At 41.5% G+C, this 26,552-nt stretch overlaps 1 protein-coding gene across 1 annotated transcript in view; it reads right to left on the bottom strand.

The window, feature by feature from the left end:
• ZAP70 (zeta chain of T cell receptor associated protein kinase 70) overlaps positions 1–20,135 on the bottom strand; it is a 168,195-nt gene extending 148,060 nt beyond the window's left edge. Inside the window, exon 1 of the mRNA XM_077476316.1 lies at positions 20,031–20,135. The gene's annotated coding sequence lies outside the window, so the exon portion shown is untranslated. The remainder of the gene's footprint in view (positions 1–20,030) is intronic.
• Positions 20,136–26,552: the final 6,417 nt, after the last annotated feature.

The raw sequence follows: 26,552 nt of genomic DNA, 5'->3' as shown, positions 1-26,552 counted from the left end.
GAGCCAGAGATGAGCGTAGTAGAACAGCAAGCAGGATCTGGAGCAAGAAGGAATGTCAGCCAAGCAAGTCTTTAACAGGAACACAGGAGAGCGTCTCTAGAGATGTGACCAAGGCAAAAGCAGAGATCATCTGGACTGGACGGCTTAAGTAGGCAGGACTGACGAGCAGGATATCGTCAACAGATGAGTCACTGTGGAGAGATAGGAGCTGGCAATTAGCCAGCTCTTACATTCTTAGTACCGGGTAAGAATGAGACAATGTCATTGAAACTTGACAAGAAAAGAGCCCATCGCGCCCTTCTGCGAGAGAGGTGTTTAGCCTCAGACAAGAATGTGAGATTCTTATGGTTAGTAAGAATGAGAGCGGGCACAGTGGTACTTTCGAGGCGATGTCTCCATTCTTTTAGGGCTAAAATGATCACTAAAAGCTCACCAATCTAGTAATTGCACTCCGCAGGTGACAATTTCTTGTAAAAGTAACCACAAGGATGCATAGCGCTCTCAGCGGTATGACATTGAGACAGAAGGGCACCAACTCCAGTCTCAGAAGCATCAACCTCAAGGATAAAAGGTAACATAGGATCAGGTTGTGCCAACACAGTAGCAGAAACAAAGGCAGTCTTGGGATTCTCAAAGGCCTTATGGACTCTGGAGACCAACTCTGTGGGTTACCGTCCTTTCTGGTCATATCAGTAAGGGGCTTGACCAGAGACAAATAAACTTCCGATAATAGTTGGCAAAGCCAAGAAAACGCTGCAGAAGACTTTAACCCATGGGTCGGAGCCACTGTACGCCTGGTTCCATCGAAAAACAATCAGTGGAAATAACATAACCCAGGAATTTAACTTGTTTGCAATGGAATTCACACTTCTCCAATTTATAAAAGAGATTTTTCTCTCTTAGTTTCTGAATCACATGACAGACATCTGTGTGGTGACTCTCCAGGGACTTGGAAAATATGAGGATATCGCTGAGATAAGCCACCACACATAACTGCAACAAATCACGGAAGAAATCATTAATAAATTCCTGGAAAACTGCCCCCCGGCGTTACAAAGGCAAAAAGGCATTACAAGTTACTCAAATTGGCCTGTTCTGGTATTAAACACAGTTTTCCACTCATCACCCTCCTTAATCCTCATGAGATTGTATGCCCCTCTCAAATCAAGCTTCATGAAAACTGTTGATCCCTTGAAGCGGTCAAATAACCCTGGTAATCAATGGAATCGGATAGGCATTCTTAATCGTGAAACGAATGAGACCCCTATAATCAATACAAGGTTTCAGTTCACCGCTCGTCTTCTTCACAAAGAAGAAACCAGCACCAGCAGGAGACCAGGATTTGCGGATGAAACCTTGAGAAAGTGTGTCTGCAACATACTCCTCCATTGCCTTATCCTCCAAGACCGACAAAGAGTAAACTCAGCCACGAGGGGGTGTGGCACAATGTTGAAGGTCAATTGCCCAATCATACGACCGGTGTGTAGGAAAACTACCGGCTTGATTTTTGTCAAAGACATTGTTAAAATCCAGGTACTCCTCTGGCAGGGAGGAGAGTGAAGAGGTGCACAGGACCTTGGCTACCTTCTGGAAGCATGTCTCACTGTATTGTGGCAACCAGGAGAGAACCTCACCAATCAAAAGAGGGGTTGTACCTCTGTATCCAAGGATGACCAATAACCAGTGGAAACTTAGGTGAGTAAATAACTGGATTGGACTTGGATTATCTCATGGTGAAGAGCCCCTATGGCCATGGATAGTGCAACAGTCTCATGAGTCACATAGGCAGGCTGTAGAGGTCATCCGTCAAGAGCCTCAGTGGCAAGTGGAGTGTCACACAGCTGCAGCAGAATTGAGTGCTTTGATAGAAAGGCAGAATCAATGAACAGGCCTGCAGCCCCAGAGTCAATTAGAGCCTGTATCTCGATGGACGACATAGCCCAAGAAAGGGTAACCAAAACCAGGGGCTTATCCTTCTGGATAACTGGGGATGAAACAATGCCACCTAAGGTCTGTCTGTGACAGGACATCAAGGTTCGGGCGTTCCCTGAATGGATAGGACAAGACTTCAAAAAGTGACCTGCCTGGCCACAATAAAGGCAAAATCTCTCCCCCCTCCTAAGGGTTCTCTCATCCGCAGAGAGACATGTGAAGCCCAAGTGAGTGGGTTCATCTTCACAGACCGACTCGGTACCAGGAGGCATGGAAGGTGAGGGAGGCAAGGGTGGGACTGCAAAGTTTGGAGACAAATGTGCAGGAGCCTTCCGCAAGCACTCCTTAAAAGGGAGTCTAGAGTCAATAAGGATGGCAAACATGATCAACCTCTCCAGCTCAGTGGGTATATCTCGGGCTGCTATCTCATCCTTGATGGTATTCGAGAGCCCATGAGAAAAAGAAGCCAAGGGGGCTTCATTGCTCCAGGCAACCTCTGTTGCCAGATTACGGAATTCAATGGCTTAATCGGCAACAGTTATTGTACTCTGTTTGATGGACATGAGGCAGTAGAAGCGGAGCATGCGGGAACGTCAAATACCCTTTTAAAAGATATTGCAAACTCAGGGTAACTCAAGACAACAGGTTTTTGCATCTCCCATAGGGGGTTTGCTCAAGCCAAGGCTCTCTCAGAAAGAAAAGATATCACAAAACCAACTTTGCTTCTGTCCGTGTGAAATGCCTGGGGCAGCATCTCCAAGCATATCTCAACCTGATTGAGAAACCCTCTGCATTGGACTGGATCACCCCCAAATTTCTGGGGAAGCGGAGCAGAGCCAGACATACCTCATATTGAGGTAATACTCGAGGCGGATGCCTGCACAAAGAAGCAGCAAGGACGGCCTGCAACATATGTTGTACTGGAGCAGCCACAGTGGGAGATTCCAGGTGAGCGTTTGTAATGTCATAGCAAACTGATCCATGTGGTGATCCTGCTCATCCAATCTGAAAAAAATATTACTAACAAGTGGATTCACTGCATCTTCTGAAACCATGAATCAGACTGAGACAGAAGTACAGTTAAATCACACTTGTTTAATAATAATAAAAAAAGTAAATAGAGTAAATGTAGTCAAAACATAGCCAGAGTTCAGGAACCAGAACGGATAATCAGACAAGCCAAAATGTCAGGGAGCCAGAGATGAGCGTAGTAGAACAGCGAGCAGGATATAGAGCCAGAAAGAATGTCAGCCAAGCAAGTTTTTAACAGAAACACAGGAGAGCGTATCTAGAGATGTGACCAAGGCGATGGCAGAGATCATTTGGACTGGACTGCTTAAGTAGGCAGGACTGATGAGCAGGATATCATCAACAGGTGAGTCACTGTGGAGAGATTGGAACTGGCAATTAGCAGACAGCTGAGCGGCCAGCTTTGAGAAGAAAGGGCTGAGCTCAGGCCTGACAATGGCCACAAACAGAGGAGCAACACTGAAGTAGCACCTTCAGGCGTTCTACGAGCATAAATTACACATCTCATTTCTCAACCTCACCTATTACACTTTTGAAGGCCCTGGAGCACCAGAACAATGGAAATGCCCACAAAATGACCCAATTTTGGAGAGAAAACACCCCAACGTATAATCTGTGAGGTATAATGAGTCTTTTGAATGGTTCATTTTTTTCCAGACGTTTTCGGAAAATGTGGGAAAAAAAGGAAAACGCATTTGTTTTACACAAAGTTACATAGTAAGGTTAAATAAATACACCATTTATAAGATATTTCCAACACATAGCATGTACATAGCAAAAATAACACCCCAAAATACATTCTGCTACTCCTCCTGAGTATGGCAATACCATATATGTGAGACTTTTACACAGCCTAGCCACATACAGAGGACCAACATTGGAGTAGCACCTTCAGGCTTTATGCAAGCATAAATTACACATCTCATTTCTCAACCACTTATTACACTTTTGAAGGCCCTGGAGCACCAGGACAATGGAAACACCCACAAAATGACCCAGTTTTGGAAAGCAGACACCCCAACGTATAATCTATGAGGCATAATGAGTCTTTTGAAAGGTAAATTTTTTTCCAGAAGTTTTCAGAAAACGTGGGGAAAAAAGGAAACATTTTTTTTTTCTACACAAAGTTATGCATTTAGAAGATATTTCCAAAACATAGCATGTGCATAGCAAAAATGACAACCCAAATACATTCTGCTACTCTTCCTGAGTATAAAAATACCACATGTGTAAGACTTTTACACAGCCTGGCCATATACAGAAGCCAAACATCCAAGTAGTACCAAGGAGCATAAATTACACATAATTTCCTGACTACTGCATATCACATATACAGGCCCTGCATAATTCTGACACATAACATGTACATACCAAATAAGGGCCGGTTCACACAGCGAGGCGCGGCGAGGCGTCTCCGACTTGCCTCGCCGCGACCTGCGGGGATCTCAGCGGCGACTTGCAGAGGACTTCTGTATAGAAGTCAATGCAAGTCGCCCCCGAAGTCGCCCAGAAGTAGTACAGGAACCTTTTTTCTGAGTCGGAGCGACTCGAGTCGCTCCTCTCAGAACGGTTCCATAGTACTGAACGGGGCCGACTTGCGGGAGCGAGGCGAGGCGAGCCGTGTCGCCTCGCATCGCATCGCTGTGTGAACCGGCCCTAACATAAGATTACCTGTGGTTTTAGTAGTGCAGTGGTCCACAGAGGAGAGCATCAGTCCAGGCAACAGGCAGGGATGTGGTCAGTGACAGCAAAAGCAATTGTCCAGTTAGGAGGCAGGATTACTGTCAGCACAGCCAAAGCACAACCAAATCATTGGTCCAGGTAGCAGGCAGAGCTGTCCAGGCAGAAATACTGTCCATAGTCAGTAGAGGCAGCAGGCAGAGATATGGTCAACACATATCTCTTTGAAGCCTTCTGGTCAACCAGACCCTGTTCTGGGAACACAGAAAACCAAAAACAGATGTTCTCTACTCAGAACGCTATTCTGAAGCCCCTCACATATGAGAGAAAGTAGAAGGGCAAAAGATCAGTCCAAGTGGCAGGCAAAAACATGGTCAATTAACAGGCTGAGTTTGGTGCACATAGAAGTCAGAAAGGTGGTTAAAACGGCAGGCAAAGGCATTGTGGGTTAACAGGCCAGGGTCAGTTAACATGGAAGGTAGGCAAATGATCCAATACTACGCAGCACTATAAATACGATCTCATCAAAAATAAAATAAATATATATATATATATATATATATATATATATATATATATAAATAGGTATTGGAGCAATATAAAATACAGAAGTTAAAATCAAAATAGATTATTAAATAATTAAATTGAAAAATGCTACGCTAGGTTTTATGCACTATTTAACCAATATTGGATACCAAATTCATACATAACATAAAAACACACAAATATTGACCAATGGTGAAGTGGCAGTAAATAAAAAATAAAATAAGGGAGTGGAAACTCAAATGCACAGTAAATATATAGTGCTCATGTGAAAAAAACATATAAATTCATAAAATTCAAAAAGTTCATAAAAGTCCATATAATGTATGTGAAAAAATATAGTATATAGTATTAAAGTGCTTGTGTGCAGACAAAGTGTCCTGCTGTGCTTCTAATCAATACGCTGAGTAGCCCATGCAATCACAAAAATAACTTAGTAGGTGTTCAAGTGTGCCAAGGTGTCCTCCCTTCATTGATCCCCTAGGTAGTGAACGCTCACCTTAGAGCATGCAAGTTAGTGATTAAGCTAAGTCTCACAGGGCTGGAGCTGGGAAGCTTTGCCTACCAGAATCCAGAAGGTGTACATGTACCCAGTGGCTCGATCACACGATTTATTCAATTTCAAACCGTACCTGGCTCTCTTATTTGGATTATACTGCTTGAACTGAAGTAAAGTGGATAAGAGATTAGTCTACACAAATATTTTGCCCGGGGATAAACACTTTAGAAAATTGTTTATTAGGGGGCGAAGCTTATACAATTTATCGTGGTTGGGATGATCTTGGGGAGGGCATTGCGAATTGTCATTGAAATATAGGAAGCGCATAATCATATCGTAGCGTGTCCTGGATATGACAGCAGAATATATGGGCATGTGGTGGATGGGGTGGGTGGACCAGTAGGCATGTAGTTAAAAGTAAGGCCCAAAAACGTAATTAAACATATGGGCGTAGGATGAATTGGGGTTGGCAGCAATACATTTCTCTGCATAGAGATGTGTTTGGTCCACCACGTGCTGCAACAAATCTTCGGGGAAAAACAAATAAAAATAGTCCAATTGTGAAAAATTTGACCACTGTCCCAGCCTTTTCTCAACCGCCCAGCAGGGCTGTCCTTGGAGAATGAGGCAGCCCAGCTGGGCTGTTCCTGGAGCCCGCAGCCACCCACTCAGCCTCTTCGCAGCCGCCCATTTAGTTCACAGCATGGGTGGGGGTCAGCTTATTGGTGAGGAATGTGAAGTGGGAGGGGTTGGAGGAGACTGACTCCTGATTTCGGCATAGGTGTCACTGCTACGAGACACCACAAAGTCAGAGACACTGTGAAGCCAGAGACACAGAGAATAACACTGTGTTTATACTTGACATTAAAACTCCCCATTACAGTTCTCAGATCAGCAGATGACCTTGATCAAGAGCACCTAAGTTGGCTAATCAGAACTCCTCCCAGCACTGCCACTGATCCTTCCCCCAACCAGCACTGCCACTCACCCCCTCCTCCGCCAGCACTGCCATTCCTCCCATTACCCCCCACAAAGGAGTAAGAGAAGGAACAAAAATAGAGAATACATGGAAGGGAGGGGAAAAGAGGGGGAGGAACAAAGAAAAAGGGACAGAAAGAATAAGAGAAAGAACAAGAAAGATGGCTGAGAGAGGGATGGTGGGAAAAAACAAGAAATTAGGATAGAGAGAGATAAAAAAGGAAAGAAAGGAGAACAAAAAGAAAGAGTGGTGCATCCTAAAATGTACCATAAGGGGTTTTAATCCTGTATGAGTGGAAGGGACTCATGGAGCGCTAAATGTCCGTGAGTTAGGGGTGAAAATTACCTGTCTTGCCTTGAGTGCTGACAACCCACGCTACAAAAATAATTTTACTGTTAGGGGTCCTCACAACTTGGGAAATTTTATCAAGGGATCAAGGCACTAAAAAGGTTGAGAACCACTGCTCTAATAGGTGTAGGTTATCTCCCTTCAGATAAGCTAGATCTGATAGTTTCTTAAACAGACAGGGCAGGTCCTCAACAGGTGGTCTTTGGAGGTCATTGGTTATGACCTTACCACAGGGGAGAGGCCTATGTAAAGGCTGCATCAGAGAAGTTAAAGTAATACTAAAGTCTCACTTTTTTCCTTTAATACTTACTTGCTCTGTGAAATGGTTTTGCACAGAGCAGCCTGGATCCTCTTCTCAGGTCCCTCTTCGGCTCTCCTGACCCCTCCCTCCTGTCGAGTGCCCATACAGCAATCAGCTTGCAATGGGGCACCCAAGCCGATTCGCAGTTCCGTGTGTCCATTCAGACACAGAGCTGCCATTCAGCCTGTCCCCTCTCTCCTGATTGGCTATCTGACTTTGATTGACAGTAGCGGAAGCCATTGGCGCCACTGCTGTGTCTCAGCCAATAAGGAGGGAGAGTTCCGGATGGCCAAGGCACTCATGCACATCGATGGATAGATAGAGATGGGGCTCAGTTAAGTATTGGTGGGGGGGCTGAGGGAAGCTGCTGCACACAGAAGGTTTTTTTATCTTAATGCATAGAATGCATTAATATAAAAAAACCTTCTACCTTTACAACCACTTTAACTCATATAGGCTACCTTGGGGCAGGTAGCCTATATGAGTTAAAGTGCTCCACTGATAGAGCACCTATTATGGAATGAATGATATGAATGCTATGCAGCGACAGAGACTGTGGATCCCAGACTGAGGATCATACCGGATGAACTATGAACCAGACCAATTACCAAGATTATGGACCCAGGAAAGGAAAGTACACAAAAAGCACAGAAAAGTATGTGATGTAAAGACATGTGTGCTTCGTTTTGCCATAAATCGAAATTCAGGCAAATTTTTTGTTCTTACGACATTCGGATACCTGAATTATAACAGAAACTAATATAAATTAATCTGAAATAACAAAACAAAATTATTGTTCGAAATTTGAATCGTATTTAAAAAATTAAATTGAATTTGAAAACTATAATAAATTAGAATAGAAAATAATATAATAGAAAAGAAAAGAAAAAAAAAGAACAGAAAATAATAGAATAAAATAGAATAAATAATTAAGGAATAGAATAGAAAATGATAGAATAGAAAAGAAAAGGAATAGATTAAAACTGAATAAAATAGAAAAGTTATAGAATAGAGTAAAACAGAACAGAGTAGAATAGAAAATAATAGAATTGAAAATAAAAGAATGAAATAGAATAAAAAAAAAATAGAATAGAAAGAATAGAAGTAAAGAATATAACTGTCTTATAAAATTTGAATTTCTTATAGCATAAAATGCAAATATAATGGAAAATGAAAGAACAGAATATAATAGAAAAGTATAGAATAGAAAAAAATAGACTAGAATGCAATAGAATATAATAAAATAGAAAGAATATAACCATATTTTGAAATTCGAATTTCGAATAGAATAAATTATAATTTGAATAAAATAGATTAGCGTAGAATAGAAAATAATAGAATAGAATAGAAAAAAATAGATAATAAAATGAAATAGAAGGATTAGCCATCGTCTGAAATTCTAATTTTGAATAGAATAAATTCTAATTCAAATAGCTCAGAAAAGAAAAGAAAAGAAAAGAATAGAAAATAAAAGAACAGAATAGAAAAGAATAGAAAAAATAGAATAGAATAAAATAGAAAGAATATAACTGTCTCCCGAAATCTAAATTTTGGATAGAATACATTTTGAATTAGAATAGATTAGAATAGAATATTATAGAAAATAAAAGAATAGAATAGAAAAAAACAATAGAATGGAATAAAATAGAAGAATATACCCACCTTCCGAAATTCAAATTTTGAGTAGAATAAATTCATATTTGAATAGACTAGATTTTAGAATAGGTAAGAAAATAATAGAATAGAAAAAAACAATAGAATAGAATAAAATAGAATATAACCCTCTTCTGAAATTCGAATTTTGAATAAAATAAATTCAAATTCAATCTGAATTTTCCAAACGCAGTTGAATCGAGTTCAATTCGACTGGATTTAGAAAATTCCAATTAAATTAAAAAACGAATAAAGGAAACTAAAGGATTTCCAAAAATGAATTAAACTAATTTAACAAATTTAACTAAACAAAATTATTTAAATAACTAAATAGAATTTTTTTTTTTTTTAATTCTCCACATGTCTAATGATGTATTTATAGCCCAGACTAAGAATTGGGACTCTCAGGCTGACATGGTGAAGACAAAGGAGAACCAGAATACAGGCAAGCGGTCAGGAATAATGTCACACAGGCAAGTCAGCCAAGGTCAGTACATGTCAGTATACAGTCATCAGTTCCTTTTATACCACACCATTAATGATGAGACGACCTGCCAGGGTTTGGCAAACATCGAAGAAGTTGGGATGTGGAACCTGAACCCCATTGAAACCATTGGGAGCCTAATCTGTCCAATTAAAAATGCACATTACCCGGTCTAAAGGAGGTGGCAAAAATAGCATGGGGTTTTGGCATTGCCCTGGGGAACATGTACCTATGCAAAAAAAAAAGGGTTTTAATCAAATCCATTTCCAACTATTTGCCAGGGGATGTCCTTATCATACATGTGATGGCGCACATCTCTGTGATGTACAGGAAGTGCTGCAGCAGCACTGACATTTACAAAGGAAAAAAGATTTAAAACTGCCAGCCAATGTCATTGACAGCTGATTTTTATTTTTTTTTGTTAACCACTTCCCAACCAGCGCACGTGGATGTACGTCAGCAGAATGACACGGACAGGCAAATGGGCGTACAGGTACGTCCCTTTAAATTTGCCGCTGCACCATCGCGTGCGCACCGGTCGGGACCTCCGTGAGTCCGATCGCGGGTCCCATGGACTCAATTGCCGTGGAGATACCCGCGATCGTCTCACGGGGAGGAAGAACGGGGAGATGCTAAAGTAAACAAGAATCTCCCTGTTCTGCCTAGCAACAGTGGAACTGATTTCTGCTCCCTGTGATTGTAAGACACAGCCACGCCCCCCAGAGTTGGCAACACGCCCCTAGGACACACTTAACCCCTACACTGCCCCCTAGTGATTAATCCCTTCACTGCCAGTGTCATTTACACAGGAATCAGGGCATTTGTATAGCACTGATTGCTGTATAAATGACAATGGTCACAAAAATTTGTCAAAAATGTCCGATGTGTCCGCCATAAGGTCAAAGTCACAATAAAATCACTGCCATTACTAGTAAAAAAAAAATATTAATAAAAATGCCATAAAACTATCCCCTATTTTGTAAACACTATAACTTTTGCACAAACCATTCAATAATCGCTTACCAAAAATATGTAGAAGAATACATATTCGCCTAAACTGAGGAAAAAGATGTTTTTTTAAATACATTTTTGGGGGATATTTATTATAGCAAAAAGTTAATGCATTATTTTCAAAATGTTCGCTCTTTTTTTGTTTATAGCCCAAAAAATAAAAACTGCAGGGGTGATCAAATACCACCAAAAGAAAGCTCTATGTGTGGGAAAAAAAGGACGTCGATTTTGTTTTGGAACCACGTCGCACGACCACGCAATTGTCAGTTAAAGCGACGCAATGCCGAATCGCAAAAAGTGGTCCGGTCTTTGGCCAGCAAAATGGTCCGGGGCTTAAGTGGTTAAACACGACACTCATTCCCTTCCAAGGTTCTTCTATGCCTTTTGAGGGAAATTTGGAAGGGTCTGTGTTTTTTTTTAAGATGCTGACAATGAATGGCATTTGCTGGACATTTAAACAGTATTATAGTTTTCTTTGTAAATGTAATTTTTGCTGTAGCAGATACCTACAGCAAGAATGACAAATCAAAAAATGCGTAGAGCCTCACCTCTCCTTCAAAAAAAATACATATCAGACCTATTAAGTCTGGTATGGATTTTAAGGGAGTATCTCATGCAAAAACAGGAAAGGGTGAAGGGTGCGGATGGTGGATGAAGTGACTACTGGGCTTAACTAAACTTCCTGAAGCCCAGCATGTCAACTGCTCCAGCCTCTGCCCAATTTTTACTTTGTGCCTACTTCCTCTCAGACCTCGGTGTCTCAGTTCCTCTCCTCGATAGCCATGTGCTACACCAATTACCAGAAAAAGTTTGTGAAAAAGAAACCCAACATGTTTCACTCTCATAAAGGGGAGCTTCCTCAGGGTTGCAAAAAAAAATGTATCAACTTAGGTCATCACATGGTCAAAAGGAGAAAATAGCAGCTGTTCAAAAAATCCTCTCTATTTATAGACCAAGTTGGCCACCACTCCCTCCTTTTCCTGTTTGTGTGGTGACTTCATCATGCACACAGTCGTGTGGCAAAATGTCCTTGTCCCTGCCTATACATGAGGAAACTATTTGCCAGTTTAGGCATTGTGCATTTGAATACGAAAATTATGTGATAATGAAGAAGGATAGACCAATTGCCAGGCATGTGCAGCAAAAACATAATGGCAAACCTGATTGCCTAAATTTTGGTCAGGTCAAAGAAAAGATGATCTGGACAATGAGTTGCTGAACCAGGAAGCGAGATAGATATTCCAATTGGGTTTACTTATTCTTTAATCGGACAGGGCAAAATTCCCAATCCCCATTAAATTAGTGGGTATGATGCCCAGCGGGTGTCGCGATGCAGTGCACATCTTGTGGCATGTATGCATTCCTCAATTATCCGATCGAGGGCGAATACTGCTGCACAAAATGTAAGCACGTTGCTTCCCTGGAAGCCTTGGTCCTCAATCTAGGAAAGCAGCTGGCAACACTGAGAAGAATCTCCATACTAAAGGTGAGTGGGGAACGTACCCATCAGGTGCCAGCACAGGGGTGGGTGGAGACAAAGAGGTACAGGCATCAGAGCAGAGTAGATGGGTGACAGTGAGGAAGGGTAGAGGGGAAAGTGTCAGGGAGGCCGGTCCTGGGCTGGAACATCCCAATAAGTACGCCCTGTTGTGTGATGTTGGAGAAACCAGTCAGGAACCAGCATTGCTGGAGCAGAGCGACGCCCCCAGCTGAAAAAACTCCTCCAGTAAGGGCAGGAGTAAGGCTAAGGGTAAGGAAAGACGCATTCTGGTGGTAGGGGACCCAATTATTAGAAGGACAGAGAGGGCTATCTGTCCAAAAGACTGTAACCGCCGAACTGTATGTTGTTTACCAGGCACTCTGGTTCGGCACATTGCGGATTTGATGGACAGATTATTGAGTGGAGCTGGGGAGGACTCAACTGGCATGGTACGCGTTGGCACCAATGACAAAGTTAGAGAAAGATGGAGAGTCCTAAAAAAAACTATTTCAGGGACTTAGGTGCTAAATTGAGGAGTAGAACCTCCAAGGCAGTGTTCTCAGAAATACTACTGGTATCTTGAGCCACGCCAGGGAGGCAGCGGGAGATTATGGAAATTAACAAGTGGCTGAAAAACTAGTGTAGAAAGGAGGGATTTGGGTTCCTGGAGAACTGGGCCAACTTCTCAGTCGGTTACCGGCTCTTTAGCAGGGACAGTCAGCACCTCAATGGGGAGGGTGCTGCTCGACTGGGAGAGAAGATGGCTGAAAAGTTAGAGGGGTTTTTAAACTAGGTGATGGGGGAAGGGTCCAGATGTAGAGCTAGCCAGCATAGAACAAGGTTCAGTGGCTAATATTGGGGGCATTAGAAGTAGGATGACTAGAATACCAAAACCCAAGGTAAGTAAATTGACAAATCCAAATTGCAGCTTCATAACAACTAACAAGGAAAAAGTATGCAACCAAACAAAATTACTTAGCTTGTACACCAATGCTAGAAGTCTGGCTAACAAGATGGGTGCTGCCAATGTACGAGGATTTTTTTGATTTTGTGGGAATTTCAGAGACTTGGTTTGACAGTTCTCATGATTTTCTGGCAACCATTCAGGGATATTCCCTATATCGCAGGGATAGGGAGGGTAAAAAAGAGGGAGGAGTGTGCCTGCATATCAAAAATGATGTGCAGGTGAATGTGAGGGACGATATCACTAATGGAGCTAGGGAGGAGGTTGAATCCTTATGGGTAGGTAGGTAGGAAATTCAGGGGAAAGTAATAGTGTATGTAGTGAGTGTATGCTCTAGGCCCCCTAACCAGAGGGAGGAGGGGGAGGTGGATCTCATATCACAGTTTGGAATGGTGGCAAGGATGGATAATGGCATTATAATGTGGAATAATGTAAGAAACCTAATTCCTAACCTAATTTTCACAAGAGTCTTGTGTTTTTTGATGATCAGATGAGAGCCACATTTTGTGGCCTCCTGGCCCTTTAATATGGCCACATATCTAGAACGGCTGCCTTGCTCACTTCTGTATCCATTTGTACTGCCATGAGTGTACATACACGGTCACTGAGTGACTCCAAATGTATTTCCCACCTACCCTGGCCATAGTCACCATACAGAACCTTTACTGCCCAATGTAAGAATTTTTAAGGTGGGGGGAAGTGTTGTGGATGGGGGGACTAGGGATGAGGATGATGGGTATGAAGGCTCCATAGGAGGACCAGACCTTATCAGTGGTGTGTGACCCCTCCTCCTGGCTCTGTCCTCCCTTCTACCTGGCTGCATCCCCTCGTCATTTCTGTTCCGTGGCTGCATCCCCCTTTCCTTCTGTCTACCTGGCTCTGTCCTCCCCTCCACCTGACTGCATCCCCTATCTTCTCCAACTGGCTCTGTCCTCACCTCCACCTGGCTGCATCCCACCTCTTCTATCCAACTGGATCTGTTCTTCCCTCAGCCTGGCTGCATACTCCCTCTCTTCTGTCCACTTGGCTGATTGTCTCCTCCATCCACCTGGATAAGGGGCAATTGCCACGGGTGGCCACGCTAGGCAAGTTTGCCAGATGTGCGTAGCCAGATTCTGTTTTCTACTTCCATATGAAGCAGGCTAAATATAACTAAATGACATCAGGAAAACGGTCGTTATTATTTGTATTTGGGTTTAAAAAAAAATGGGCTGCTCAGTCTAAAATTCCCAGGCCTATTATTTGTCCCAGTCTATGCCTGGCCATACCTCTGACTTGAAAAATTGCAGACTTGAAAAATTGCAGAACGTGCTCTGGGCTGAAGAGTACAAATCTGAAATATTTGGCTCTTAGCCCTTGTACACACGGTCGGACATTCCGACAACAAAATCCGTCGGATTTTGTCCAAAACTGGTTTTGCATACACACGGTCGGACAAAGTTGACGGAAAATCTGATCGTTCAGAACGTGATGACGTAATTTCGTTACTAGTAGCCAATAGCTTTGGTCTCGTAATTTGATCTGAGCATGCGTGGCACTTTGTCCAATTTTAGCCCAGCTCTAAAGCTTTGTTGGTCGGATATTCCGACGGAAACAGTCCAATGGAGCCCACACACCGTCGGATTATTGGACAACACGGTCCGATCGGACATTTTCAGTTGGAATGTCCGACCGTGTGTACAAGGGCTAACAGAAGTCAGTTTGTTCACTCCAGGCCTCGAGAGTGGTATAAGGATGAGTGTCTGTAGGCAACAGTGATATATGGTAAATATTTCTTGCAGGTATGTTCATGTCTGCTATGGAGTTGGGAATTTGATCAGTATTAATAGTCTCCTCAGTGCTGAAAAGTACAAGCAGATGCTTATCCATCAAGAAGGCATCTGATCAGGCACAAATTAATTCTGCAGAAGGAAAATAACCCAAAACATATAGCCATAAAGTCATAAAGATCTCTCTTCAGAAACAGGAAAAACAGGGAGTCCTAGAAGAGGTGGTTTGGGCCTCAAAGAGTTCAATCTGCCCCTCTGTCTGGGATTAAATGAAGGGAACAGAGGCAATGCAGACAGCCTTACTTCTCATATAACTGAGATTAGTCACACACTAGATCTGCCTGATGCTTTTCCCCAAAACTGGCATCCTCTGTCATCCAATCTCAGAGCATTCCAGTTTTGGGGAAATGCATTACTGATGGAATCATTTGGTCATTAAATCATACCTTAGAGAGCATCAATAAATACAATGCAGTTTGATCTCTATAATCTGGGATCTCTGTCATCTGGTAAGAGGCCTGCATTTTTATTGGGAGGAGCACTTTGTTACACTGGAGCACTTAATTTCAGTATGGAGCACTGAGCGCTTTTCTAACACACCTGGATTAGTAAGGGTTTATTCATTATGGATTATTTATTTTGTATATTTATGAAATTTGTCATGCATAAGTCTTTGAGACACATTTTTATGAAATAATCCACTTTTTTTTGACTTAACACTCTGCACATGTTAACCACTTAACAACCGCCCATAGCCGATTAACGGCTTCAGGGCGGTTGTTTAACTCTGAGAGGCCGTTAATTAACGGCCTCCCAGAATTCTGCTCTTGCGTGCCCCCTGAGGGGAAAGGGATCGGTGTCAGCAGCGCTGTGGGCTGCATCTGCAGTGCCCACATCGCTGCTCACCGAATTTAACCCCTCCATATCCTGGCAATACTCTGTAATACCCACCAATACTCTGCAATACCCCCCAATACTCTGCAATACCCCCCAATACTCTGCAATACTAGCCAATACTCTGCAATACCCGCCAATACTCTGCAATACCTGCCAATACTCTCCAATACCCGCCAATACTCTGCAATACTAGCCAATACTCTGCAATACCCCCCAATACTCTGCAATACCCCCCAATACTCTGCAATACCCGCCAATACTCTCCAATACCTGCCAATACTCTCCAATACCCGCCAATACTCTGCAATACTAGCCAATACTCTGCAATACCCGCCAATACTCTGCAATACCCGCCAATACCCTGCAATACCCCATCAATACTCTGCAATACCCCGCCAATACTCTGCAATACCTGCCAATACTCTCCAATACCCGCCAATACTCTGCAATACTAGCCAATACTCTGCAATACCCGCCAATACTCTGCAATACCCGCCAATACCCTGCAATACCCCATCAATACTCTGCAATACCCCACCAATACTCTGCAATACCCTGCCATAAATTGCCATACCCAGCCATACTTGGAGATACCCTGCAATACCCAGCCATACACGGAGATACCCAGCCATAGTCGGAGATACCCAGCCATACTCGGTGATACCCTGCAATACCCAGCCATAGACGCCCCCCCCCCCCCCCCCCACCGCCCTCTGGTGCTTCTACCAACTCGCCAATACGATCAAAGCCAGAATCTTTTTATTTATTTTTTTAATTTTTATTTCAGGCCTCCCAGCCTAGAGGTGAGATGTGGGGTCTTATTGACCCCCAGATCTCACTGTAAAGAGGACCTGTCATCCCATATTCCTATTACAAGGGATGTTTACATTCCTTGTAATAGGAATAAAAGTGATCAAAAATTTATTTTTGGGGAAAAAAATGTCAAACTAAAATAAATAAAGTAAAATGAACAATAAAAATAAAATAAAATTTAAAGCGCCCCTGTCCCCATGTGCTCGCATGCAGAAGCGAACGCATACGTAAGCCCCGCCCACATATGAAAACGGTGTTTAAACCACACATGTGAGGTATCGCCTTGAACGTTAGAGCGAGAGCAATAATTCTAGCCCTAGACCTCCTCTGTAACTCAAAACATATAACCAGTAAAAAAAAATTAATGCGTCGCCTATGGGGATTTTTAAGTAGCGAAGATTGGCGCCATTCCATGAGCGTGTGCAATTTTGAAGAGTGACATGTTAGGTATCTTTTTACTCAGCGTAACTTCATCTTTCACATTATGCAAAAATTGGGCTAACTTTACTGTGTTTTTTTTTTTTAAGCACAAAACAGTTTTTTCCAAAAAAAAGCATTCGAAAAATTGCTGCACAAATACCGTGCAAGATAAAAAGTTGCAACGACCACCATTGTATTCTCCAGGGTGTTTGCTAAAAAAACATATATAATGTTTTGGGATTCTATGTAATTTTCTAGCAAATAAATGATGATTTTTACATGTAGGAGAGAAATGTCAGCATTGTCCTGGGTGCTCCAGAACGCCTGATGGCGCTCCCTGCATTTTGGGCCTCTGTATGTGGCCACGCTGTGTAAAAATCTCACACATGTGGTATCGCCGTACTTGGGAGTAATAGCAGAATGTGTTTTGGGGTGTAATTTGTGGTATGCATATGCTGTGTGTGAGAAATAAACTGATAATATGACAATTTTGTGAAAAAAAAAAAGAAAAAAAATCTTGATTTTGCAAAGAATTGTGGGAAAAAATGACAACTTCAAAAAACTCATCATGCCTCTTACTAAATACCTTGGAAAGTCTTCTTTACAAAAAGGGGTCATTTGGGGGGTATTTGTAATTTTATGGCATGTTAGGGTCTCAAGAATTGAAATAGGCCATCAGTACTTCAGGTGTGATCAATTTTCAGATATTGGCACCATAGCTCCACACCAATTGTACTTATTTTTACCAAAGATATGTAGTGGTATACATTTTGGCCAAAATTTATGAAGAAAAATTACTAATTTGCTAAATTTTATAACAGAAACGAAGAAAAATTCTTTTTTTTACAGAATTTTCGGTCTTTTTTCTTTTATAGCACAAAAATTAAAAAACCGAGAGGGGATTAAATACCACCAAAAGAAAGCTCAATTTATGTGAAAAAAAGGACAAAAATTTCATATGGGTACAGTGTTGCATGACTGAGTAATTGCCATTCAAAATGTGAGAGCACCAAAAGCTGAAAATTGGTCTGGTTATTAAGGGTGTTTAAGTGCCCAGTGGTCAAGTGGTTAAACTACTTTATTTACATTTAGTGAAAAAAAAAAATTTTTCACTAAACTATACTGATATACCGATGCTGTTTTAAAGGCAATGGGTGGACATACCAAATATTGATTTGATTTTGATCATTTATACACTCTGTAAATTGTTGATTTATAAATAAAAACAATTTTTTTGAAAGCATACTTATTTTATAGTATCTCCTAAACTATAAACACACACACACACATCTTTCAAAGAGCTTCAGTATAAACAGCTGTAATGGTTAGCTAACCAAAGATCACTGTATTTATTTATTTTTTAACTGAACAGTTTTATGAAAAGTAGGTCATGCTGCTTAATAGGTTATGTAAAATATTCTGTGTATATATAAACATGTGCAAAAGGCGTATTTATATTATATATATATATATATATATATATATATATACACACAATATATATATATATATTGTACACATCCTGTAATAGACACATCTGACATTTCCTTGTGACAAATTTTTTTTTTTTATTACCATCTCATTCACTTAGATTCATTTAGCATTTGTAGTACAAAGATTCAAAGTAAATTACATGTCGCATTATTATACAGGAAGATAGTCCAAAACGGGAGGAAAATCATGTAAATTACCTACCTGGCAATTGTTACATTTTTGCACACATGTTAAAATTATAATTTTTTGCTGGAAATTACTGTAAACCCACCAAAGAGACTCGCAAAAATTATTAAGTGCAAGATTCTCTCTAGGCAACACTTTAAAAGCCTTTACAGGTTAACAGTTTAGAGTTAACCATAAATTATGGCCCTAGAATTTCCCTCCCACTTGGGACAATATCTCACGTGTGTCACAACTGATATTCACATACATATGCTTGAATGTTGCATATACATGTATATATATATATATATATATATATATATATATATATATATATATATAATTTTTTTTTTTGTATCGATATTTCTTTTTTTCACACTTTAATTTTAATTTTTTTACTTTTTCGCTATTACAAGGGGGCTAACAAGTTCCCTATGTAATAGCATAGTTAATTAACAGGCAATCTTTATGGGGACATTGGGTGCCTATTAGACCCCCATTGTCTCCCTTACTTTGCAGTGCAGATTTTTAAGCCCAGATTGTGCTCAAATAGCTGCATCTTTGGCTAGCCGATAGACATGTGCGCCGTCAATAAATTTGTTTTGTTTCACTCCGTTCCGTTTCGTATTAGCCTTTAATTTGTATTTTGTACAAAATTCGGAAGCATAGCAATTCGTATTTCGGATCCTCCAAAATGTACGAATTTACGGAAATTCGTACAAATTTTCAATTTGTACAAAACTAATCACACATGTCTACTAGCCAAGGAATGACAGCTGTAACCCTGGAAGTTATGTAATGCACATTGCTTCCAAGATCATTAGTTACAGGAGGAATCAGGGAATAGATGTTCCCCAAATTCCTGCTGCTCTCACTGGGCAAGCTGTTTCCTGTGATTCCAGGCTCCCCAGAGGTATGGGAGAGACCAAGAACCACTTCAGATGCCACTGGTGAGGAAATGTTTGCACACTTTTAGAACCAGATAAAAGTGATTGCCGGACGGATCACATTTATCAGAAAACCCTTTGGCAGCCCCTAAAGCCAGTACGGAGTTACAGTTGCAGCAACAGCTGTGCGCTCGATTTACCCACTTGTCTACCATGCTGTTTATAAAGGTACCTTGGTAGACAAGTGTTTAAGCAAGAAAACATTTTTTCAATGATTTCATTACTTTTCCTCATAAAACACACTGTTGATGACAATTAATAAACTCTATCAGCAAAGATTTAGGTATTAATAATATGATTATTAAAGAAATCATTATAGTAAAAAAAACTGTGGTTTATCTATAGTATTTAAAATTGAAATGTTATCAAGATTGTAACTAAATCATAATTAATGGTCTTTGCGTATGCTATACAATGATTGAACATTTCTACTCTTCTGCCTCAGATGAATAACCACAACAGGATGCTTTTGGTTTTCTGGCCCTGGTCACAACTGACCATTTACCAAGATTCCCCTTGCCTGAAAACTTCTTCTTCTTTAATCATCCTTACTCTGATATTAAGAACAAAAGATTTTAAAAGTAAAGAAATATATAAAAAGAAGTAGAAATAATCAAGATACCTGAATTTTGCAAGATAGTCAAAGGGTTGAAAAAGTCTTGTAGTCACAGACAAATCTCTTTAGAACTGATTGGTAATAAATATGCCCTCATTTTAGACTTAAAAGTGGCAGGAAAGAGGGGGAAGAGAGGGAGTGGTTTCATGAGCCTCAAAGCCGAGACATCTTAGCAGGCTTGATCACTTTTTAAGATACAGATATGGTAACACCTGCCTAAGTCACTGAGTAACACAGTATAAAGCTGGTGTCTGTACAAATTGCCATATACAAAACTTTTAACCTTATATTTTATCTTCTGTAAATATAACCATACATAGACAGAAAGCACTTTTTTTCTTATCTGGTTAATAAGTTATTCATTATTTTAATATATTTTTTTGTGAAAATTGGCAATGTAGTTCACCTATAAATATGATATTTTAGCAAACACTCAGTAAGAGTCACTAGAAGAAAATGCAAATATACCTATAATATTATGGTTAAAACCAAAGACCACTTTTACTTAAACTAGTAAAGGAACAATATTTCCATAAAATTTCAAGAAGGGCCTTGTTTTTATATTGTTTCCCCCCCTTGACCACTAAATTGCTAGTGATGAGCAAGTGTCACAAAATTGTGTTACTCTATGATTGTACACAACAGATGCTGACTTTTTATTTTTCAAATGGATATTCCCAATTTGCCCAGCTTACCTTGAACTAGGGCCTAATGGACCCCTTACGAGTTCATTAACTTCCCTTCATACAGTCTTGATCCCATTTTATTAACTGTAAGCCCCCGTACACACGGTCAGACATTCTGATGGAAAATGTCAGATCGGACAGTGTTGTCGGATAATCCGACCGTGTGTGGCGTCCATTGGATTTTTTCCGTTGGAATGACCAACAAAGTTTGAGAGCTGGGTATAAAAATTTTCTGACAACATGATCCGATCGGACTTTGTCTGATTGTTTGTAGAGAATTCCGATTGGACAAAGTGTCACGCATGCTCAGATCAAATTACAAGACCAAAGCTATTGGCTACTAGCCCGAACGTGGTCCCGTTGTAACGAACTAACGCCATCACGTTCCGAACGATCAGATTTTCCGACAACTTTGTCCATGTGTATGCAACACCAGAGTTGTATTTTGTGACAATTACTATACACCAGTATCAGTATTTTAGTAGAGATATATTCTTCAACCAGTTGATGACAGGGTTTATAATATCTATGGTATGCCCTAAGTTTTTTCCTGAATAAATGTTCCTTTCTGCAGTTAAGCAGCAGCAAAGCCCATGTGGACCGTGCACTGTATTTTCTATATGGCTATATACAGAATTTCTAACAGGAATTAAAACCCCAAAGGCATTCTACTACTCCTTGCAAGTATGGGGATACCACATGGGAGACTTTTTTGCTGCCTAGTTGCATAGAGGGGCGCAAAGTTCAAGGAACACCTTCAAGCTTTCAAGGGGCATAAACTTTGCATCTGTTTTCCTGACTACCTATCACATTCTCTAAGGCCCTGAAGTGCCAATACAGTAGAAGAACCCAAAAAAGTATATATTTTAGAAAGCAAACACCCCAAGGTAAGGTGAGACTTTTAAAGATTTAATTGTTTGCTAATATTGTTTGGAAAAGAGAGAAAGAAAAAGAAAATGTATTTTTAATTGCAACTACTGTATATTGTCAATATAATAAAGAATCCCTTACACACAGAATGTTTACAATTTTGGGAACACAGAATTGTATTTTGTACAACAACTACTGTACCTCAGTATCAGAATTTAGTAGAGATATATTCTTTAACCAGAAGATGACAAGGTTTAACCCTTTCATGACTAAGCCTATTTTTGGAATTTGGAGTTTACAAGTTAAAATCCATATTTTTTGCTAGAAAATTACTTGGAACCCCCAAACATTATATATATTTTTTTAGCAGAGGCTCTAGAGAATAAAACGGCGATTGTTGCAATATTTTATGTCACACGGTATTTGCGCAGTGGTCTTTTAAACGCAACTTTTTGGGAAAAGGGACACTTTCATGAATAAAAAAAAAAAAAAACAGTAAAATTAGCCCAATTTTTTTGCGTAATTTAAAAGATAATGTTACGCCGAGTAAATAGATACCAAACATGTCACACTTTATAATTGCGTGCACTTGTAGATTGACGACAAAGTACGGTACCTAAAAATCTCAATAGGCGACGCTTTAAAATTTTTTTACGGTTACCAGGTTAGTGTTACAGAGGAGGTCTACTGCTAGAATTATTGCTCTCGCTCTGACGATCGCGGCGATACCTCACATGTGGGATTTGAACACCATTTACATACGCGGGCGCGACTTCCGTATGCGTTTTCTTTGCTTCGCGAGCTCGCGGGGACGGCGGGCGCTTTGAAAAAAATTTTTTAATTTTTTTATTTATTTTATTTATTTTAAAATGACTAAATTGTTTTAAAAAATAAATAAAAAATTTGATCACTTTTATTGCTGTCACAAGGAATGTAAACATCCCTTGTGACAGTAATAGGTGGTGACAGGTACTCTTTATGGAGGGATCGGGGGTCTAAAAGACCCCCCACCCCTCCTTTACACTTCAATGTATTCAGATCGCCGAAAACGGCGATTCTGAATACCGGATATTTTTTTAAAACCGGCGCCATTGGCAGCCGAGTAAACGGGAAGTGACGTCATGACGTCGCTTCCGTGTTTACGATGAGGAGACTGGAACGAAGCCGATTACGGCTTCGTTCCAGTTCCTCCCCAGCAGCCAGAGCCGACGGATCGCTAATCGGTGCTCCCGATCGAGCGGGAGCACCGGTAACAGCGGCGAGAGGCGGCGGGAGGGGGGGACGTCCCCTCCCGCTCCTCCGGCATAACAGCCGAGCGGCTTTTAGCCGCATCGGTTGTTATGCCTGGATAGCCAATCGCCTGCTGTAAAAAACGGTACCGGGATGATGCCTGCAGGTGCGGGCATCATCCCGGTATAACCCCCGGAACCCGAGTACGCAGATCTGCGTACGCTCGGCGGGAAAGGGTTAAAATATCTATGGTATGCTCTAAGTTTTTTCCCTGAATAAAAGTTCATGTTTCCTGTCTGCGGTTAAGCAGCAGCAAAGCCCATGTGGACTGTGCACTGTATTTTCTGTATGGCTATATACAGAATTTCTAACAAGAATTAAACTCCTAAACACATTCTGCTACTCCTTGCAAGTATGGAGATACCACATGGGAGACTTGTTTGCTGCCTAGTAGCATAGAGGGGCGCAAAGTCCAAGAAACACCTTCAGGCTTGCAAGGGACATTATTTGCACATTATTACAATAATTTTGCAGGCCCTGAATAGCCATGACATGATGACAGTAAAAAAAATCCCAAATTGACCACATTTTGGAAATCAGATATTCCAAGGTATTTGCCAAGAGGTATAGTTTTTTGAGGATTTCATTTTTACCAAAGGTTTTTGGAAAATACAGAAAAAATAGAAATGTATTTTTTTTTGTTTTTTTGCAAAAATTATAATTTGTCATTAATAAGAATTTTTTAAACACACAACAAGGGCATACATAGAATTACACCACAAAACACACTCCCCAGTATGGGTAAGCCATATAGCAATATAGCCATATTGTTGCATAGAGGAGCAAATACAGACAAATGGCAGTTAGTCAGGCACGTCAGAAACACCTGCACCAGACCTTCTATTATACCGTACTGAGGTATGGTGGTGACAGAAGCAGTCCTTGATGCAAAGGCCAGGTTGTAAGGGATAGTAGTCACAATAGTAATATGCATCATGCCTTATTCCACATTGGTGCATACACAGCATCTTTTTTGGGGTCTCCAGTCTGCTGACTATATCAGATCAAAGGTTTTCAGGTGCAGGGCCTTTCTGGTAAATTAGGGCTGTTAACATTTCTTATTCATTTATTTCTTATTATAGGAAGGAACCAGGTCTTCCTACAAACTTTTAAAATGACATATGAAGTTGTAGATGGCCAATTGAAATAAATAGATGACACTTTTTGTAAACTAATCTTCGGGTTGTCAGCTAAGACTTCATCATCTGAAATCTACACTGTCCATATGCAAATTGTGCTTATGAATAGGGATGGCCTTGCTCTTCGCCCGGCGGTTGGTTCACAGCAAATTTTGCGTGTTCGCGATTCGCCAAACCGGCGGTCTGGCACTGTTCGCGTGGTGGACATATGTGTTTACATTGTGAAAGAACTTTGACCCATGATGACACATCCATCATGGGGTACAGCCAATTGAAACATTTCAGCACATGGACAATTGGACATTCCCCCTACCTTATAAATAGACCTGATCTGGCGGCCATTTTACATTCTGTCTTTTGTCAGTGTAGGGAGAGGTTGCTGTGTGGAGCAGGGACAGACTGTAGTGACACAAATCACTAGCTATTAGGTCCACAAAAGTCCTTTTAAGGACTGGTATAGGTGTACAGTATATAGGGTTCTGGTGCACTGCTGCTGACTGCTGTGCCGCTGATTGATGAGTGCACAGCTGACCGATTCTGCAGCTGTCTTTTGTCAGTGTAGGGACAGGATGCTGTGTGGAGCAGGGACAGTCAGTTTAATCACTAGCTATTACTATTAGGTCCACAAAAGTTCCTTTTAAGGACTGGTATAGGTGTACAGTATATAGGGTTGTACACGTATAATATACTTTCTTTCAAATATAGAAAGCCTATTATACTTTACTGCTGACCGATTCTGCAGCTGTCTTTTATCAGTGTAGGGACTGAGGGACAGTCTGCAAATCACTAGCTACTAGGTCCACAAAGGTCCTTTTAAGGACTGGTATAGGTGTACTATTTGGTGTGTAGTATATAGGGGTGTAATACACGTATAAAATACTTGCACATATAGAAAGCATAGTGCTCTCTATCACGATGCTGGTGTCAGTGCTCTCTATCTCGGTGCTGGTGTGGTCTCAGTGCTCTCTATCATGATGCTGGTGTCAGTGCTCTCTATTTCGGTGCTGGTTTGGTCTCAGTGCTCTCTATCACGGTGCTGGTGTCAATGCTCTCTATCACGGGGCTGGTGTGGTGTCAGTGCTCTCTATCTCGGTGCTGGTGTGGTCTCAGTGCTCTCTATCACGGTGCTGGTGTCAGTGCTCTCTATCTCGGTGCTGGTGTGGTCTCAGTGCTCTCTATCACAGTGCTGGTGTCAGTGCTCTCTATCACGGTGCTGGTGTGGTGTTAGTGCTCTCTATCTTGGTGCTGGTGTGGTCTCAGTGCTCTCTATCACGGTGCTGGTGTGGTGTCAGTGCTATCTTGGTGCTGGTCTCAGTGCTCTCTATCACGGTGCTGGTGTCAGTGCTCTCTATCTCGGTGATGGTGTGGTCTCAGTGCTCTCTATCACAGTGCTGGTGTCAGTGCTCTCTATCACGGTGCTGGTGTGGTGTTAGTGCTCTCTATCTTGGTGCTGGTGTGGTCTCAGTGCTCTCTATCACGGTGCTGGTGTGGTGTCAGTGCTATCTTGGTGCTGGTGTCAGTGCTCTCTATCACTGTGCTGGGGTCAGTGCTCTCTATCTCGGTGCTGGTGTGGTCTCAGTGCTCTCCATCACAGTGCTGGTGTCAGTGTTCTCTATCACGGTGCTGGTGTGGTGTTAGTGCTCTCTATCTTGGTGCTGGTGTGGTCTCAGTGCTCTCTATCACGGTGCTGGTGTGGTGTCAGTGCTATCTTGGTGCTGGTGTCAGTGCTCTCTATCTTGGTGCTGGGGTCAGTGCTCTCTATCTCGGGGGTGGTGTCAGTGCTCTCCATCACAGTGCTGGTGTCAGTGCTCAGTCTCTATCGCGGTGCTGGTTTCAGACAGTGAGGGAGATAGCAGAAGAGAAGCCAATCAGCAGGCAGTGCCAGCACCATGGCTGAGGATCAGCACTGGACTGGCACCTCCGGACCACCGCAGTGGAGCCCTGCATAGGTGGGGGTAAGGGCCGGGCAGAGGGAGGGGTCAGGGGCTCAAGCACAGGTTGGCACACTGGGACACTGGCACAGGACTGCGCTGCCCTGACTGTGGCACTGATCATCTCCTGCACCCCCTTCATAGCCTGCCCTGACCTTGCCTCTCCTCCATGGCCTTCATGCGCTCCTGAATTGTCAAAATTTCACAGATAAAAAAAGAATGCTTGTCGTTGTCGATTCCAGATTCACTTAATACTTCTGTTATGTCAGTATCCATGTGGTGGGACTATGTGTGCACAGCTAGTAAGTATTTTGTGGCTGAAAATATGACCTGTAGGTTTTTAAAGCGGTTCTGCACTCATAATAATACATTTGCCCATTCTGTTGCCTCTAGACCATACATTTGATAATGCCACATGTTTTTTTTTTTTGATTCATCTACCTTTTGTAATCCGTAGTATTTTATTTTCCTCCCCTGCGGCGATGGGCGGTCTCTTGCGGGGATCAGCATCACTTCCTGCTGAAGCCCGCACTGTCTCCTGGGATCTCGTCCAAGTAATCCCAGGAGACATTGCGGCTAATGCACCCCACGTCTCGCGAGATTTCGGCTAAT

The sequence above is a fragment of the Lithobates pipiens genome, unplaced genomic scaffold (genome assembly GCF_037356315.1).
Source record: "Lithobates pipiens isolate NorthernLeopardFrog02 unplaced genomic scaffold, aLitPip1_a1.2 Scaffold_13, whole genome shotgun sequence".
Lineage (NCBI taxonomy): Eukaryota > Metazoa > Chordata > Amphibia > Anura > Ranidae > Lithobates > Lithobates pipiens.
The sequence above is the reverse complement of the archived record's forward strand: the minus strand, read 5'-3'. Positions and strand labels throughout refer to the sequence as shown.